Source organism: Chlorocebus sabaeus, chromosome 9 (genome assembly GCF_047675955.1).
Source record: "Chlorocebus sabaeus isolate Y175 chromosome 9, mChlSab1.0.hap1, whole genome shotgun sequence".
Taxonomy (NCBI): Eukaryota; Metazoa; Chordata; class Mammalia; order Primates; family Cercopithecidae; genus Chlorocebus; species Chlorocebus sabaeus.
Window position 1 is genome coordinate 11,830,005 of NC_132912.1, and position 15,553 is coordinate 11,845,557.

The following is a 15,553-nucleotide window of genomic DNA, read 5'->3' on the forward strand; positions in this document are numbered from 1 at the left end:
ACAATGTTTAAAATACAAACAAAAATAGAAACAATTTACATAGCCATCATTAGGGAGACTGGTTAAATTCCAGCAGTAAAATAATGAAAATTTAGGCCAGGCATGCTGGCTCATGCCTGTAATCCCTGCACTTTGGGAGGCTGAGGCAGGCAGATCACGAGATCAAGAAATCGAGACCATCCTGGCCAACATGGTGAAACCCCGTCCCTACTAAAATTACAAAAATTAGCCGGGTGTGGTGGTGCGCACCTATAGTCCCAGCTACTTGGGAGGCTGAGGAAGGAGAAACGCTTGAACTTGGGAGGTGGAGGTTGCAGGGATCCGAGATTGTGCCACTGCACTCCAGCCTGATGACAGAGGGAGACTCTGTGTAAAAAAAAAGAAAGAATGAAGATTTATATGGAAAAGACCACATAAATGGTTTTAGGGAAAGACATATTGTTAACTGAAAACTGTAAGTTGTAGAACACCACAGAAAGCATGACATTATTTATGCAAATGTCTGCACAAAACTATATACATCTGTATATAAATATGGTCATGTAAATGCAGACAAGAAAATCTGGACAGATTATACCAAACTGAAAATAGAATCAGGAGGAAGTGGGCTGGTAGCTGGGGAAGTGTCTAAGTCCATTTGAGCTGCTACAGCAAAATACCACAGAATGGGTAAATTATAAGCAATAGAAATTTATTTCTCACTGTTGTGGAGGCTGGCAAGTCCAAGATCACAGTGCTAGCCAGTTTAGTATGGTGAGGGCTTGGTCTCTGCTTCCAAGATGGCACCTTGAACACTGTCTCCTGGAGGGGACAAACACTGCATCCTCACCTGGAAGAAGGGATGGAAAAGGGAAGGAATCCACTCCTTCACACCCTTTTCTAAGGGCCCTAAATGATCAAATCACCTCCTAAAGGCACCATCTTTTAATACTATCCCATTGGCTAGTAAGTTTCTACATAAGACATGAGCACAGTGGCTCACACCCGTAATCCCAGCACTTTGGGAGGCTGAGGCAGGAAGACTGCTGAGACCAGCCTGGGTAATACAGGGAGACCCTGTCTCTACAGAAAATTTTAAAAATTACCCAGGCACCACGTGGTGCATGCCTGTGGTCCCAGCTACTTGGGAGGCTAAGGTGGGAAGATTGCTTGAGCCCAGGAGTTCAAGGCTGTACTGAACTGTGATTGAGCCACTGCATTCCAGCCTGGGCAACAGAGCGAGACTTTGTCTCAGGAAAAAAAAAAAAAAAAAAAAAGATTCTACATAAGAACCTTGTTACAAGAAAAAACAAACAACCCCATCAAAAAGTGGGCAAAGGATATGAACAGACATTTCTCAAAAGAAGACATTCATACAGCCAACAGACACATGAAAAAATGCTCATCATCACTGGCCATCAGAGAAATGCAAATCAAAACCACAGTGAGATACCATCTCACACCAGTTAGAATGGCAATCATTAAAAAATCAGGAAGCAACAGGTGCTGGAGAGGATGTGGAGAAACAGGAACACTTTTACACTGTTGGTGGGACTGTAAACTAGTTCAACCATTGTGGAAAACAGTGTGGTAATTCCTCAAGGATCTAGAATAGAAATACCATTTGACCCAGCCATCCCATTACTGGGGATATACCCAAAGGATTATAAGTCATGCTGCTATAAAGACACATGCACACGTATGTTTATTGTGGCACTATTCACAATAGCAAAGACTTGGAATCAACCCAAATGTCCATCAGTGACAGACTGGATTAAGAAAACGTGGCACATATACACCATAGAATACTATGCAGCCATAAAAAAGGATGAGTTCATGTCTTTTGTAGGGACACGGATGCAGCTGGAAACCATCATTCTCAGCAAACTATCGCAAGAACAGAAAACCAAATACCGCATGTTCTCACTGATAGGTGGGAACTGAACAATGAGATCACTTGGACACAGGAAGGGGAACATCACACACCGGGTCCTATTGTGGGTAGGGGGGAGGGGGGAGGGATAGCATTAGGAGATATACCTAATGTAAATGACGAGTTAATGGGTGCAGCACACCAACATGGCACATGTATACATATGTAACAAACCTGCACGTTGTGCACATGTACCCTAGAACTTAAAGTATAATACTAAAAAAATGCAAAAAAAAAAACGAAGAAAGACTAAATAATTCTCAAGGCCCTTTCAATTCTGAGATCCTATCAAAAAAAAAAAAAAAAAAAAAAAAAGAAGAAGAACCTGGGGGACAGTTTCAGACTACAGCAAGAATCAAGGGAGATTTTTGTCTTTATCTGATTGAATTTTTTTTACAACGAGAGTGTATTCATGTGTTAAACATTCAATTAAAAATGAATTTTAAAAGAATGAGAAAAAGGAACAAGAACATCTGTCCTCTCATGAGCCAGACAAATAAATAGAATGAGGGATCGTAAGTGAAGGACGGAACATCTTCCCAAAGAATGGGCCAGTCCTCTCCCTCACGCACTCCACTTTCAGACCGTTTGACCCTTTAGGTCTATTAGCTGGAGGCTCCAGCCATCTACTTGGAAACAGCGTAGTACTCACTAACACCATCCAGACCCTCTCAGAATGAGGAATTCACAAGCCCAGGGTCAAGGATTCTGGGAACTAAGTGGCCAGGATCCTCACTGGAACACGACCATCTATAGTTCAAAAGCTCAATGCCAAGTCCTTGATCTGGGGAGTTTCATTACGTAAAGAACACAAAGCACTTTACCACAGTACAGCTCAACCTTACTGGGTCCACGGCATCTGTGGTTTTAAAACAGGGACTCTGGAACAGTTTGAATTTACTGAATTGGCTTCTGAACAAGTCATCCAGGAGAAACGCAGCTTCTCCCGGGCCTAGAATTGACATAGAAAGGGGTCAGGCTGAGAAACCAAACAAACAAACAAAAAAACCAGAAACTAGAGAAAGGAAGAAAGCTGGAAATACGAAGTAACAACACGTCAGGCTAAGTATCATTTTCCTCAGTAGTTTCGCCTTCAATTTCACTCTTTCACCTTTTTCCTTTTCCAAATGAGAGGTTAGAATGGGGAAGCATAGAAGGGCTCTTCACCCTCAGAGGATGTTTGGCATAAAATATTAATCACAGAAGCTTTTGTTTTCTGTAAAGGGGAACAAAACAATATTTTTTCATCTCTCTGCAGCAAACATGAATATTTTAAAACTATTTTGCTTGGCCGAGCGCAGTAGCTGTGGCCAGGTGCAGTGGCTCCTGCCTGTAATCCCAGCACTTTGGGAGGCTGAGGTGGGAGGATCGCTTGAGCTCAGGCATTCAAGACCAGCCCAGGCAATATAGTGAGACCTCGTCTCTGCAAAAAAAAATAAACAAAATCAGCCGGCAAGATGGTGCGTGCCTGTGTTCCCAGCTATTCAGGAGGCTGCGGTAGGAGGATCCCTCGAGCACGGGAGGTGGAGGCTAAACTGAGCTGAGACTGTGCCATTGCACTCCAGCTTGGGTGACAAGCAGAGACCCTATCTCAAAACACAACCAATAAAACCTGTTTTGCTGCCAAAAATTACAATCACAGGCACACTAAGCCAAACAGCATCCCATTCCCTTAATCAGTAATTTAATGAATGGTGCCTTTGCACAGAGTTTTGTATTCAAGGACCTAGAATGCTTAAAATGCTGTTATAGTCTTGACTCTATCGAAATTATAATAAGAAAATATGATCCGATGTTGAATCTTAGGTCTTGTAACAATTAGAAAAATGTTTTCTGTATATAGAATGTACCTACTGTGACCCACCATTTGTAGGTTTTTGGTAAATAAAATAAAATCCAATTAAAATTCAGTTGTTGGAGCTGTTGAATCACACACACGTATGTATTACACACATATGTATATGAGTGGTGATGACTATTACATATTCTTGTATGCTTGAAACTTTTCATAATAAAAAGTTAGAAAAAAAATCTGTTGCTTCTTCCAAAATCTATTTCAGATGATCTTTTATGATCACTTTGTTCAGACCTTCTCTGGCCTCTGGCTAACAACTTCCCAGCAGACATCTCTGGCTTTCTCTGACTCCACTTTGCAGTCCAGCCTATATTTAGCAACTGCATAGCTCTTCTAAAACAAAGCTTTTATCTCGCCATTCCCAAGCCTCTTCACAGCTCACCACAAAGAGTCCGCACGCCTCTGCTCAGCTTTCCCGGTTCTCAGCCTCCCGCCCCTTCCCTCCCACTTCAACCTAGTTCTCCAGGACCCATGGGCTGGGCTTCTCACCTACATTTTATTTGCACCTCTGCCTGTAGGGCACCCCACTGCGGGTATGCATCCCTATGGCCTTCTGTTGTCTAAATTTGACCTGCTCCTGTTTCATCCAGAGTCTCACTTCCTCCATTCATTCCCTGATTTTAGCATCGGAAGTCCAGACCGCAATCATCCAAACTCCTGCCACTTGGATGCCAATGGCATCTATCACATGCCAGGCACTGTTCTAGGCACTTAAGATACACCAGCGAATAAGATGGATAAACCTTTGCAGAGCTTACACTCTAGTGGGGATGGGAGCAAACATAACTCATATCCACAATAAATAAGTGTATTATATACAAGCAGACCTCGGAGATATTGCAGTTCTAGGTCACTGTATTAAAGTGAGTATCACGATAAAGCAAGCCACTCAATTTTTTTGGTTTCCCAGTGCATATAAGAATCATGTTGATGCTTTACTAGCATCTATTAAGTGTGCAATAATATTATGTCTAAAAAAACAATGTATATACTATCTTTTTTTTTTTTTTTTTTGAGATGGAGTCTCACTCTGTTGTCCAGGCTGGAGTGAAGTGGCACAATCTCGCTCACTGCAAGCTCCGCCTCCTGGGTTAACGCCATTCTCCTGCCTCAGCCTCCCGAGTAGCTGGGACTACAGGCACCCGCCACCCATGCCAGGCTAATTTTTTGTATTTTTTAGTAGAGACGGGGTTCCACCATGTTAGCCAGGATGGTCTCAATCTCCTGACCTCGCGATCCGCCCGCCTTGGCCTCCCAAAGGCCTCCCAAATCCCAAAGGGATTACAGGCATGAACCACCACACCTGGCCCTATCTTAATTTTTAAAATAACTTACTGCTAAAAATATATATATATATGTTAACCATCATCTAAGCCTTCAGCAACTCTTTCAGCTGGTGGAGGGCTGTGCCTCGATGTTGACGGCTACTGACTGATCACTGATTTCTCCATAATCGGCAGTAAGGTTGTTTTGCTTTCTGATCACTCATGGGTTCACTGGAGTAGCACTTTTAATTTCCTTCAAGAATTTTTTTTTTTTTTTTTTTTTTTGAGACGGAGTCTTACTCTGTCGCCCAGGCTGGAGTGCAGTGGCGCGATCTTGGTTCACTGTAGCCTCTGCCTTCCAGATTCAAGCAATCTTCCTGCCTCAGCCTCCTGAGTAGCTGGGACTATAGGCATGTGCCACCATGCCCAGCTAATTTTTGTATTTTTAGTAGAGATGGGGGTTTCACTATGTTGGCCAGGCTAGTCTCAAACTCCTGGCCTCAAGGCCAGCTCGGCCTCCCAAAGTGCTGGGGTTACAGGCATGAGCCATCACACCCAGCCCCATGAACTTTTTTCATTCATAACTCAGCTAACTGGTTTAAGAGGCCTAGCTTTCAGCCTGTCTTGGCTTTGGACATGCCTTCCTCACTACGCTTCATCATGTCCAGCTTGCGATTTAAAGTGACAGATGTGCAACTCTCTTCCTTTCACTTGAACACTTAGAGGCCATCGTAGGGTACTAACTGGCCTGATTCAATTTTTTTATATCTCAGGAATAGGCAGGTGTAAGGAGAGGGAGACAGACAGGGAGCAGCCATCAGTGGGAGAGTCAGAACACACACACCATTTATCGATTAAGTTCCCCATTTTATGAGCACGATTCTTGGTGCCCCGAAACAATTACAATAGTCACAGCAGAGATCGCACATCACCATTACAGATATAACGATGATGAAAAAGCTTAAAATACCGTGACAATTACCAAAATGGGACACAGGGACACGAAGTGAGCACATGGGTCTTGGAAAAACGGCACCAATAGGCTTGCTCCATGCAGGATTGCCACAAACCTTCCATTTGTAAAAAGTACAGTATCTGAAAAGCATAATAAAGGGACACACAGTAAAACGAGGTGGGCCTGGCCAGGCACAGTGGTTCCCGCCTGTAATTCCAGCACTTTGGGAGGCTGAGGTGGGCAGATTGCCTAAGCTCAGGAGTTCGAGACCAGCCTGGGCAACACAGTGAAACCCCGTCTCTACTAAAATGCAAAAAATTAGCCGGGCATGGTGGCATGTGCCTATAGTACCAGGTACGAGGGAGGCTGAGGCAGGAGAATTGCTTGAACTCGGGAGGCAGAGGTTGCAGTGAGTTAAGATCGTGCCACTGCACTCCAGCCTGGGTGACAGAGCAAGATTCTGTCTCAAAAAAAAAAAAACAAAACAAAACAAAACTAGGTGTACCTGTAGTATGTGGGCAGATGGTAAGTCTATAAAAGAAGAAACAGTTGGGAAGGTCAAAGAGGATTTGCAAATGCAAAGCAGGACACGTTTTGGGGTGTGGATTGCAATTTTTTCTTTTTTTTTAAGATGGAGTCTCGCTCTGTCGCCCAGGGTGGAGTACAGTGGCACAATCTCGGCTCACTGCAGCCTCCGCCTCCCAGGATCAAGCAATTCTCCTTCCTCAAGTCTCCTGAGTAGCTGGGACTACAGGTGCACACCACCACGCCTGGCTGATTTTTGTACTTTTAGAAGGGACAGTGTTTCACCATGTTGGTCAGACTGGTCTTGAACTTCTGGCCTCAAGTGATCTGCCCGCCTCAGCCTCCCAAAGTGCTGGGATCACAGGCATGAGCCACCATGCCCAGCTGGATTGCAATTTTAAATAGCATAATCAGAGAGGCTTCACGGAGGAGGTAATATTTGAGGAAAGACTTGAAGAAGGTAAGGGAGTAGGCACTGAAGATATTGGCGGAACAGTGCTACCCCAGACATCTGGGCAGCCAGGCACAGGGACCCCAAGCAGAAAAGGGACCTGTGAGGGTTTTGTGTTTTCTTTACAATTTATCAATGTGGACACTGCATACTCACACCAGAAAACAGCAAGTTTCCTACCTGGCTTTTCTGCCTCCCTCCTTCCTTCCCTCCCTCCCTCCTTCCTTCCTTTCTTCCTTCCTTCCTTCCTCCCTTTCTTCCTTTCTTCCTCCCTTTCTTCCCAATATGCCCCACTTCAATGGATGAGTTTTCCAGCTCCCTCGGCTGTCTTCCGCATTGCACACGACAAGTATCCACTAAATATTCATTCATTAGAAACAGACAGACGACGCTGTGCCTCTGTAGCTCTCTAGCATCTACCATGGCACAGATCTCAAGAAGACCCACAAGATACATTTGTCAACAAATCGATGGCCTCCTATGTGGCCCTGTGCTGTGTGCTGAGGCTACAGGGAGGAACAAAGCCTCCTATACGGGGACCCATTTCTGCAGTTAAGTTCCTCTGGTGTCCTTTGTAATACTGCAAACAGAACTTCTTACGCCATAGGTGAATGAGAGAAATATCCCATTCCAAACCTCTGATGGAGACTGGCCAAGTCAGTGTGTGGGAGGAAGAAGGAAGGTAAGAAGTGGAGGAGGTGGAAGGAGGGAACTTCAAGGTCTTTCGGAGCAATGGTGTGGTTGGCCCGTGGGAAACTCAGCAGCTGTGAATTCAGCTTCATTTTGCCCAGCATTCGGGGGGCGCTCAGTGCCGGAGAACAACCTGCTTCCTATGAAAACTGCAAAGTAAAAACAAAGAGGCGTGTCAGAGAGCCACAATTCGCACATTTAACTAAAAAACACAGCTATAAATCATGTTTATCACCATATGGAAGTCATTATGGAAAGTGGGAGACAAATAGACATGAAGAAACAAAAATTAGGATTTCATCTGCCCTGATTCTTAGTCATTTATTACCATCCAGCTGGGCACACACTTTAAGAACCACGACAAGCAAGATCATCCAACCGGAAACACCTTGTCGCCTTAATTAGATTGAATTTTATCTTAGCTGTGATACAGTAATAGTGATTTTTTTTTTTAACTGGAAGGAAAAGATGAAAAACATCTTTTTCTTCAGGATTGACATTTCTTAACACAGATGACAGCAGGCAGGCAGTAGACTTCTTTTCTGACCCTGACGATTTTGTTATCTTCTGCAGAAAGTAATCACTTCAGTGTCATTCCAGCCACAAGCACAGGATCTAGTCACTCATTCATTCCGCCATTTGATAGAGGCAGGAGACAGTCAAATGGCCAGGCCAATAGGGAAGGGTCTCCAGAGAACCCCTGACCTGCACAGGTCATTGTGCACAGGGGGCTTATCTAAACACGACCACGGTGAAAAATTCCATCCCTTCACACCTGCGCAGTAAGGGAAATAAACCAATGGGGAGTGGCTCAGACTAAGGGCCCACCTGCCCACTGGAAGAATGGGGTGGACCCACCAGGAATTCCCCTTAAGCAGGGGAGGAGCCTGGCCTTTAGGAGTCCTGGGTGGCAGCCCAGTATTTAATTTGTGAGGCAGAAGCCTGCAGGCAGGACCCCTCCTTTGACTGAGAGCTTTCCTTTTGCTTAATCAATTCTGCCCCTCCTCACCCTTCAATGTGTCCGCAGGCTGTGAGACAAGAACTCGGATTAAGCTGAACTAAGGAGCAAAAATCCTTGAATCACATTGATGGCCCTGTGCTATGTGCTGAGGCTACAGGGAGGAACAAGATAGTCAAGGACCCTGCCCTCAAGAAGTTTAGAGTCTGAAAAGGGACACAGGCATTAAAAACGTAATTTCAGGCCAGGCACGGTAACTCACGCCTGTAATCCCAGCACTTTGGGAAGGTGAGGTGGGTGGATCACCTGAGGCCAAGAGTTAAAGACCAGCCTGGCTAACACGGTGAAACCACATCTCTACTAAAAATACAAAGGTTAACCAGGCATGGTGGCTGGTGCCTGTAATCCCAGCTACTTGGGAGGCTGAGGCAGGAGAATCACTTGAACCCAGGAGGCAGAGGTTGCAATGAGCTGAGATCCCACCACTGCACTCCAGCCTGGGAGACAGAGCAAGATTCTGTCTCAAAAAAAAAAATAATAATCTCATGCAAAAACACCCTTGCAGGCACACCAGAAATCATGTTTGATCCAATATCCAGGCCCAGTCAAGTTGACACAAAAAATTAACCATCACAGGGGTGGTGAGGAATGAGGTTGGAAAGTCCAGTGTGGGCAGATGTACCATGGCCTTGCAGGCAATGCTAAGAGTGTTTATCTTTATTATAAGAGCAATGGGTAGCCAGTATAGGGCTTCAAGACAAGGCAAGAAATACTCCACTTAGCATTGGGAAAAGATTGCTTTGATTGTTGTTCGGGGAAGAGACAGGTCTGGACAAATTCAAGGAACACTGACATTTAGGTTAGGTCTTGAAGATAGAAAAGGATTCAGTTACTTGGAGAGAGTAAGGGAATTCTAAATAAGAGACATACATTAGCTAAGGAAGAAAGATGGCAGCCAAGGATATTCAACAATGAAAGCATCTAGAATGATAGGAATAGGGAACGTCAGGGGAGGAGGAATCTAAAATGAGCATAGCAAAGTGGCTGGGGGAGAATCACAGAGGGCCTTGAGTACTAGAATGAGGAACCCATAGCTCCATTCTATTGAACTTGATGGTTTCTTTGAGCAGGTGATTGACATATCAAGTCTCTTTTAGGAAGATGACTGATATGGTTTGGATCTGTGTCCCCCCTCAAATCTCATGTTGAAATGTAATCCCCAATGCTGGAGGTGGGGCCTGGTGGGAGGTAATTGGATCGTGGGGGCAGATTTCTCATGAATGTTCTAGTGCTACCCTCTTGGGGATTGTCTTGGTGATAGTCAATGAGTTTTCATGAGATCTGGCTGTTTAAAAGTGTGTGGCACCTCCTGCCTCGCTCTCTTCCTCCTGTTCCGGCCATGTGAAGTGCTGGCTCCCCATTTTCCTTCCACCGTGATTGGAAGCTTCCTGAGGCTCACCAGAAGCAGATGCTGCCATTCTTCCTGTACAGCCTGCAGAACCGTGAGCCAATCAAACTTCTCTTCTTATAAATTACCCAGTTTCAGGTATTTCTTTATAGCAGCGCAAGAACAATGACTACTGATGATAGTGGATTGGGCACCAGAGAGAATGCTGATAGAGCAGAGAGCACTTGGGAAGAAACCATTAAACACTGAAAGAAGAGGTGGTGGAGATACAGGGGAGAGAACACACACAATAGACTCATCTGAGGTCAAATCAACACAACTCCACAACCGATCAGACATGGAGAGAAAGCAGCAAGAGTGAAACAGAACTCCACGGTTCTAGCCTGAGTGATTATGGGCAGAGGAAAATTCTGAACCTTGCTGGGGGATCCAGGTAGAAGGCAGAAACCTGGGCTTACTTCAAGGAGGGGTGGGAAGGAGAGATGAGAGGAAGGAGGACCAGGAAGATAAAACATTTCCAGTTAGCTATGCTGCATTGGAGGTGCTTACCGCGTATCCAGGTAAGATGTCCACTGGGTAGTTAAGATCTATGGGTCTGGAACCCAGGAGAGAAGTTGAGGTTGGAAATGCAGGCTTGGAAGTCATAATCAGACTGATGTTCTCAGTCTTTTGGATTTCAAAATTTAGTAAAATTCTCAAAAGAAAAAAGGCAGTTTGCACGAGTGACTTTTTTGTTTGTGAATTACCACCATCCACTTTCATGAAGAACCAGACACTGTAATTCCCAAAAGGTATAAAAGGCATCATCTTAGAATAAAAGGTACTCTTTTAAAGAGAACAAATTTAGCCTTATGGAAAACTTCCTTCGTCATCCCCATTTTTCTCATTTTGCCGCAAACCTGTGTCCCACAGACAGTTTGGGTTGCATTTGGCCACCATGGGTTTGAGACATGGGGGGAACAAAACTGTGAGTTCTTTTGTTTGTTTTTTAGAGACAGAATCTCACTCTGTTGCCCAGGCTGGAGTGCGGTGGCACAATCATGGCTCACTGCAGCCTCAAACCCCTGGGCTCAAGGGATCTGCCTGTCTCAGCCTCCCAAGTAGCTGGGGCCAGAGGTGTGCACCACCACACTTGGCTATTTTTTTAAATTTTTGTAGCGATGAGGTCTCACTATGTTGCCCAGGTTGGTCTCAAACTCCTGCCTCAAGCAATCCTCCTGCGTTGGCCTCCCAAGTGCTGGGATAACAGGCCTGAGCCACAAAGTCCGGCCAACCATGAGGTCTGACGAGACACTTGTAAGGGCATTTAGAGCTCACAGGGATGACGGAGTGTATGAAAGAAAGTAGAACCTTAGGAAGTCAACATCCAGCAGAGGAGATGCGCAGAGGCAGAAGCAGTGGGGGAAAATCAGTGAAGAATAAACAAATAGGAATGAGACGGGTCCTCCCCACTTTCTATCACACTCTGCTAGAAACTGGCACTTGTATCCCTGTTTGAACCCGGGAGGCAGAGGCTGCGGTGAGCCGAGATTGTGCCACTGCACTCCAGCCTGGGCGACAGAGTGAGACTCTGGTAGAGAGGGGATTTTGATCAGGGTGGCAAACATGAAGCCACAAGACCCCAATTGCCAGGGGGAAATCTGCACAAAAGCCACAAACTAAGAAGTGTCAGGGCAGCCACGGTGGCTCACGCCTGTAATCACAACACTTCGGGAGGCCAAAACAGGAGGATCACTTGAGGCCAGGAGTTTGACACCAGCCTGGCCAACATGGTGAAACCCTGTTTCTACTAAAAATACAAAAATTAACCAAGTGTGGTGGCGCACACCTATAATCCCAGCTACTCGGAGGCTGAAACAGGAGAATTGCTTGAACCCGGGAGGCAGGATTGCAGGGAGCTGAGATTGCGCCACTGCACTCCAGCCTGGGTGACAGAGCGAGACTCTGTCTCAAAAAAAAGAAAAAGGAAGAGTCGGGAAACCGCAGCCCGTGAGCCAGATCTATCCTGCCTGCTGCCCGGTTTTGTGCAACACATGGGCTAAGAATGTTTTTACATTTTGAAATGGTTAAAAAAAAAAACCAAAAGAAGAACACTACTTCATGACATGTGAAAATTATTTGAAATTCAAATTTCAACACCCAGAAATAGTTTCACTGGAGCGCAGTCACCCTCAGCTGTTCACATATTGTCTGTGGCTGCTTTCAGGCTGCAGGACGGAGTTGAGTCAGCGTGAAAGAGACTGTGTGGTCCACAGAGTCTAAAATATTTCCTGGCCGGGCGCCATAGCTCACACCTGTAATCTAAGCACTTTGGGAGACTGAGGAGGGAGGATCGTTTGAGCCCAGGAGTTCGAGACCAGCCTGGGCAACACAGCAAGACTTCGTCTCTACAAAAAGAAAAATTTTTTTTTTGAGATTAAGTCTTGTTCTGTCACCAGGCCAGAGTGCAATGGCGCGATCTCAACTCACTGCAACCTCTGCCTCCAGGGTTCAAGTGATTCTCCTGCCTCAGCCTCTTAAGTAGCTGGGACTACAGGCACCCACCACCATGCCCAGCTAATTTTTATACTTTTAGTACAAAATTAGGAGCATACAAAAAATAGGAGACAGCGTTTCACCATATTGGCCAGGATAGTCTCAATCTCTTGACCTCGTGATCCACCCACCTGGGCCTCCCAAAGTGCTGGGATTACAGGCATGAACCACCACACCCAGCCTTTTTTTTTGAGACAAAGTCTTGCTCTGTCACCCAGGCTGGAGTGCAGTGGTGCAATCTCAGCTCACTGCAGCCTCCATCTCCTGGGTTCAAGCGATTCTCCTGCCTCAGCCTCCCAAGTAGCAGGGACTACAGGTGCACACCACCACGCCCACCTAATTCTTGTATTTTTAGTAGAGATGGGGTTTTGCCATGTTGGCCAGGCTGGACAAAAAAATTTTTTTAATTAGCTGGGCATGGTGGTGCATTCCTGTAATCCCAGCTACACAGAGGACTGAGGTGAGAGGATGGCTCACACCCCAAGGTTGAGGCTGCAGTGAGCTGTGATTGTGCCCCTGCACTCCAGCCGGGGTGACACAGTGAGACCCTGTCTCAAAATAAAATAAAATAAAATATTTTCTATCTGGCTCCTTTCAGAAAAAGTGTGCCTACCCTTGCACTGAAAGCAGAAGGGAAAGAGATGGGCTTGCTGGAAACCAGGAAAGGAGCAATTGACAGAGCTGCAGGGAGCAATCCCTTCCCACCTTCATCCAGCACTGAGATCACGTCATACAAAAGCCCTGGTAAGGCTTTTGTATGCTGAGACCAACAAACCGCAGTGCATGTTGGCACGTTACTTACAGATTTGGCACATTTGGATTTTTATTATGGTTGTTGCTTCATCATATGTTTGTGTGTTTCCTTATTACATTTATTTATCTATTTATTTATTTATTTATTTTGAGATGGAGTCTTGCTCTGTCACCCAGGCTGGAGTGGAGTGAGGTGGTGTGATCTTGGCTCACTGCAACCTCTGCCTCCCAGGTTCAAGCGATTCTCCTGCCTCAGCCCCCTGAGTTGCTAGGATCGCAGACGCGTGCCACTATGCCTGGCTAATTTTTGTATTTTTAGTAGAGATGGGGTTTCACCATATTGGTCAGGCTGGTCTCAAACTCCTGACCTCAAGCAATCCACCTGCCTCGGCCTCCCAAAGTGCTGGGATTACAGGCATGAACCACAGTGCCCAGCCTCTATTACCTGTAAAAGTGCTCCTCGAAGAGAAAATCCACTCTGCCGTTTCAAGCTTGACTTCCCTCTCCAGTCTTAGAGACTGATCACTGGGACAGAGTGACATTTTCCGACAGTGCTGGCTCATTATTTTCCTCCTGGAATTGCAAATCCAAGGGTCAAGTGGTACAGCCTGCGCCCATCCAGAAGGGGAGGCAATCCCACCAGAGGGGCCCAGAAACAAAGAAAACAAATAACTTCAAAACCACATCCTAAAATCTGGACCTGTGACAGGACAGATGGAACTCTGGATTGTTTGATTCTATCAGCAGAACAGAGGAAGGAAATGTTTTAAAACGAGATTATGTTATTTTCCCCAGTTCTTATTATGAAACCTTCCTGAAATGAACTTTAAATATCGGCCACCCCTTTCATGGGGCTGAACGGGATTCAGCAGTTAGGAGTGCTGCAGGGAAGCGTGGCAGGGCAGAGGTGGGACAAATTGCAGATCCCTGTGGGGTCCCTTGGCTAGGTGACAATTAGACTATAAAACACAGCTGTGTGTGTGTTAGGGCGGGAATGGGTCTTTAAAAAGCTCTGTGCCCCATAGGAATATTAATTAAAGGGTCTTTTCTCAAAGGACATTAATTATAATGAATAAAAAGCCTTCCACGACTTTTGCCCTCAATGAGAAAATGATTGACAACTACCTGTGGTACAGAGAAGGAAAAATATCCTAGAAGTTATAAAAATTTCCCCAAAATGAAATCATGCAATAATCCTCTATAATGCTAGGCTTGCTAGACAGAATTTTCCAAAGGAAGCTGTCTATATCATCCAGCCCCAAGCCCTGCTGAATAATACACAATAGCTGCGTCATTAGTGTCCTCTAGCCAAATGACTGTCCAGGCAGGATGACATGGATGTGGTCACTTGTCCCCTCTGCATGGGTGTCCTCCCACACATGCCTCTCAATGCCAAGGTTCCTCAAGACCCCCTGAGTGTCGGCTCCTGTATCCAACTGCTTACCCCATCCTTGCCTCTAAGAAGTCTTAGAATGCCTGAAATGTAAAGGTCTTCCCCAGGCTCCTCCCTGTCTTCACATCCCTATCAATGGCATCAACATCCATCCATTCATCAAGCCAGAACTTAGGATTCATCCCCAGTTCTTCCCTCTCCCCTGACATCCAGTTCATCAGCAGATTCTGGGGCTTCGCTCTCCCAGTGATCTTTCCCGTCTGAGGATTTCCCTCTAGTGGTTCATTCCGGCTATCATAGTCTGTATTAGTATCATCTAGACTTGCCCTGGACTAGTGCAAAAGTTTCCTGAGTGTTCTCTCTTTGTCTATTCTCAAGGCCCACAGCCAGATCATTCTCTACAAAGTTAAAAGAATGACTTCTGAAGGAGTCAATAAACCCGCATCATTGCCCTGCTTAAGATCCTTCAGCGGCTTCCTATAGCACTTAGAATACAATGCAAACTTTTCTGTGGCCTTGCAACCCCTGCGTGAATTGGTCTGGCTATTTCTCCAGCTTCTTCTCAATCCCTCTTTCCTCACCCGGCATTCCAGCAGCTTCGGGGTTTCATAGTCTTCAAACACTCTTGTGCCTTCCCACTTCTAAGCCTCTGTGTTTTTGGTTCCCTGTGCCAGGAAAGTTCACCCACCGTTTCTCAACTTCGGAGGCCGCCATTTTGGATACATTGCATTGGCCTGACATTCCTTTTCTTTTAACTGTCAGACTTCAGGGCCGATCTAACTGTCACTACTGGAGTTCAATGTGGCCCCCAAAAGAGCACCCTGCCATTCTAAGTTCTGAGCCCACTGAGAGA

General features: G+C 45.6%; 1 long non-coding RNA gene across 1 annotated transcript; it reads right to left on the minus strand.

The window, feature by feature from the left end:
* Nucleotides 1–5,294: 5,294 nt before the first annotated feature.
* On the minus strand, nucleotides 5,295–13,867 carry LOC119618798 (uncharacterized). Its single transcript, XR_005235161.2, has 3 exons — nucleotides 13,753–13,867; nucleotides 7,600–7,802; nucleotides 5,295–6,127 (listed from the first exon to the last, which is right to left on the minus strand). It is a non-coding gene; the product is annotated as an uncharacterized lncRNA (long non-coding RNA).
* Nucleotides 13,868–15,553: the final 1,686 nt, after the last annotated feature.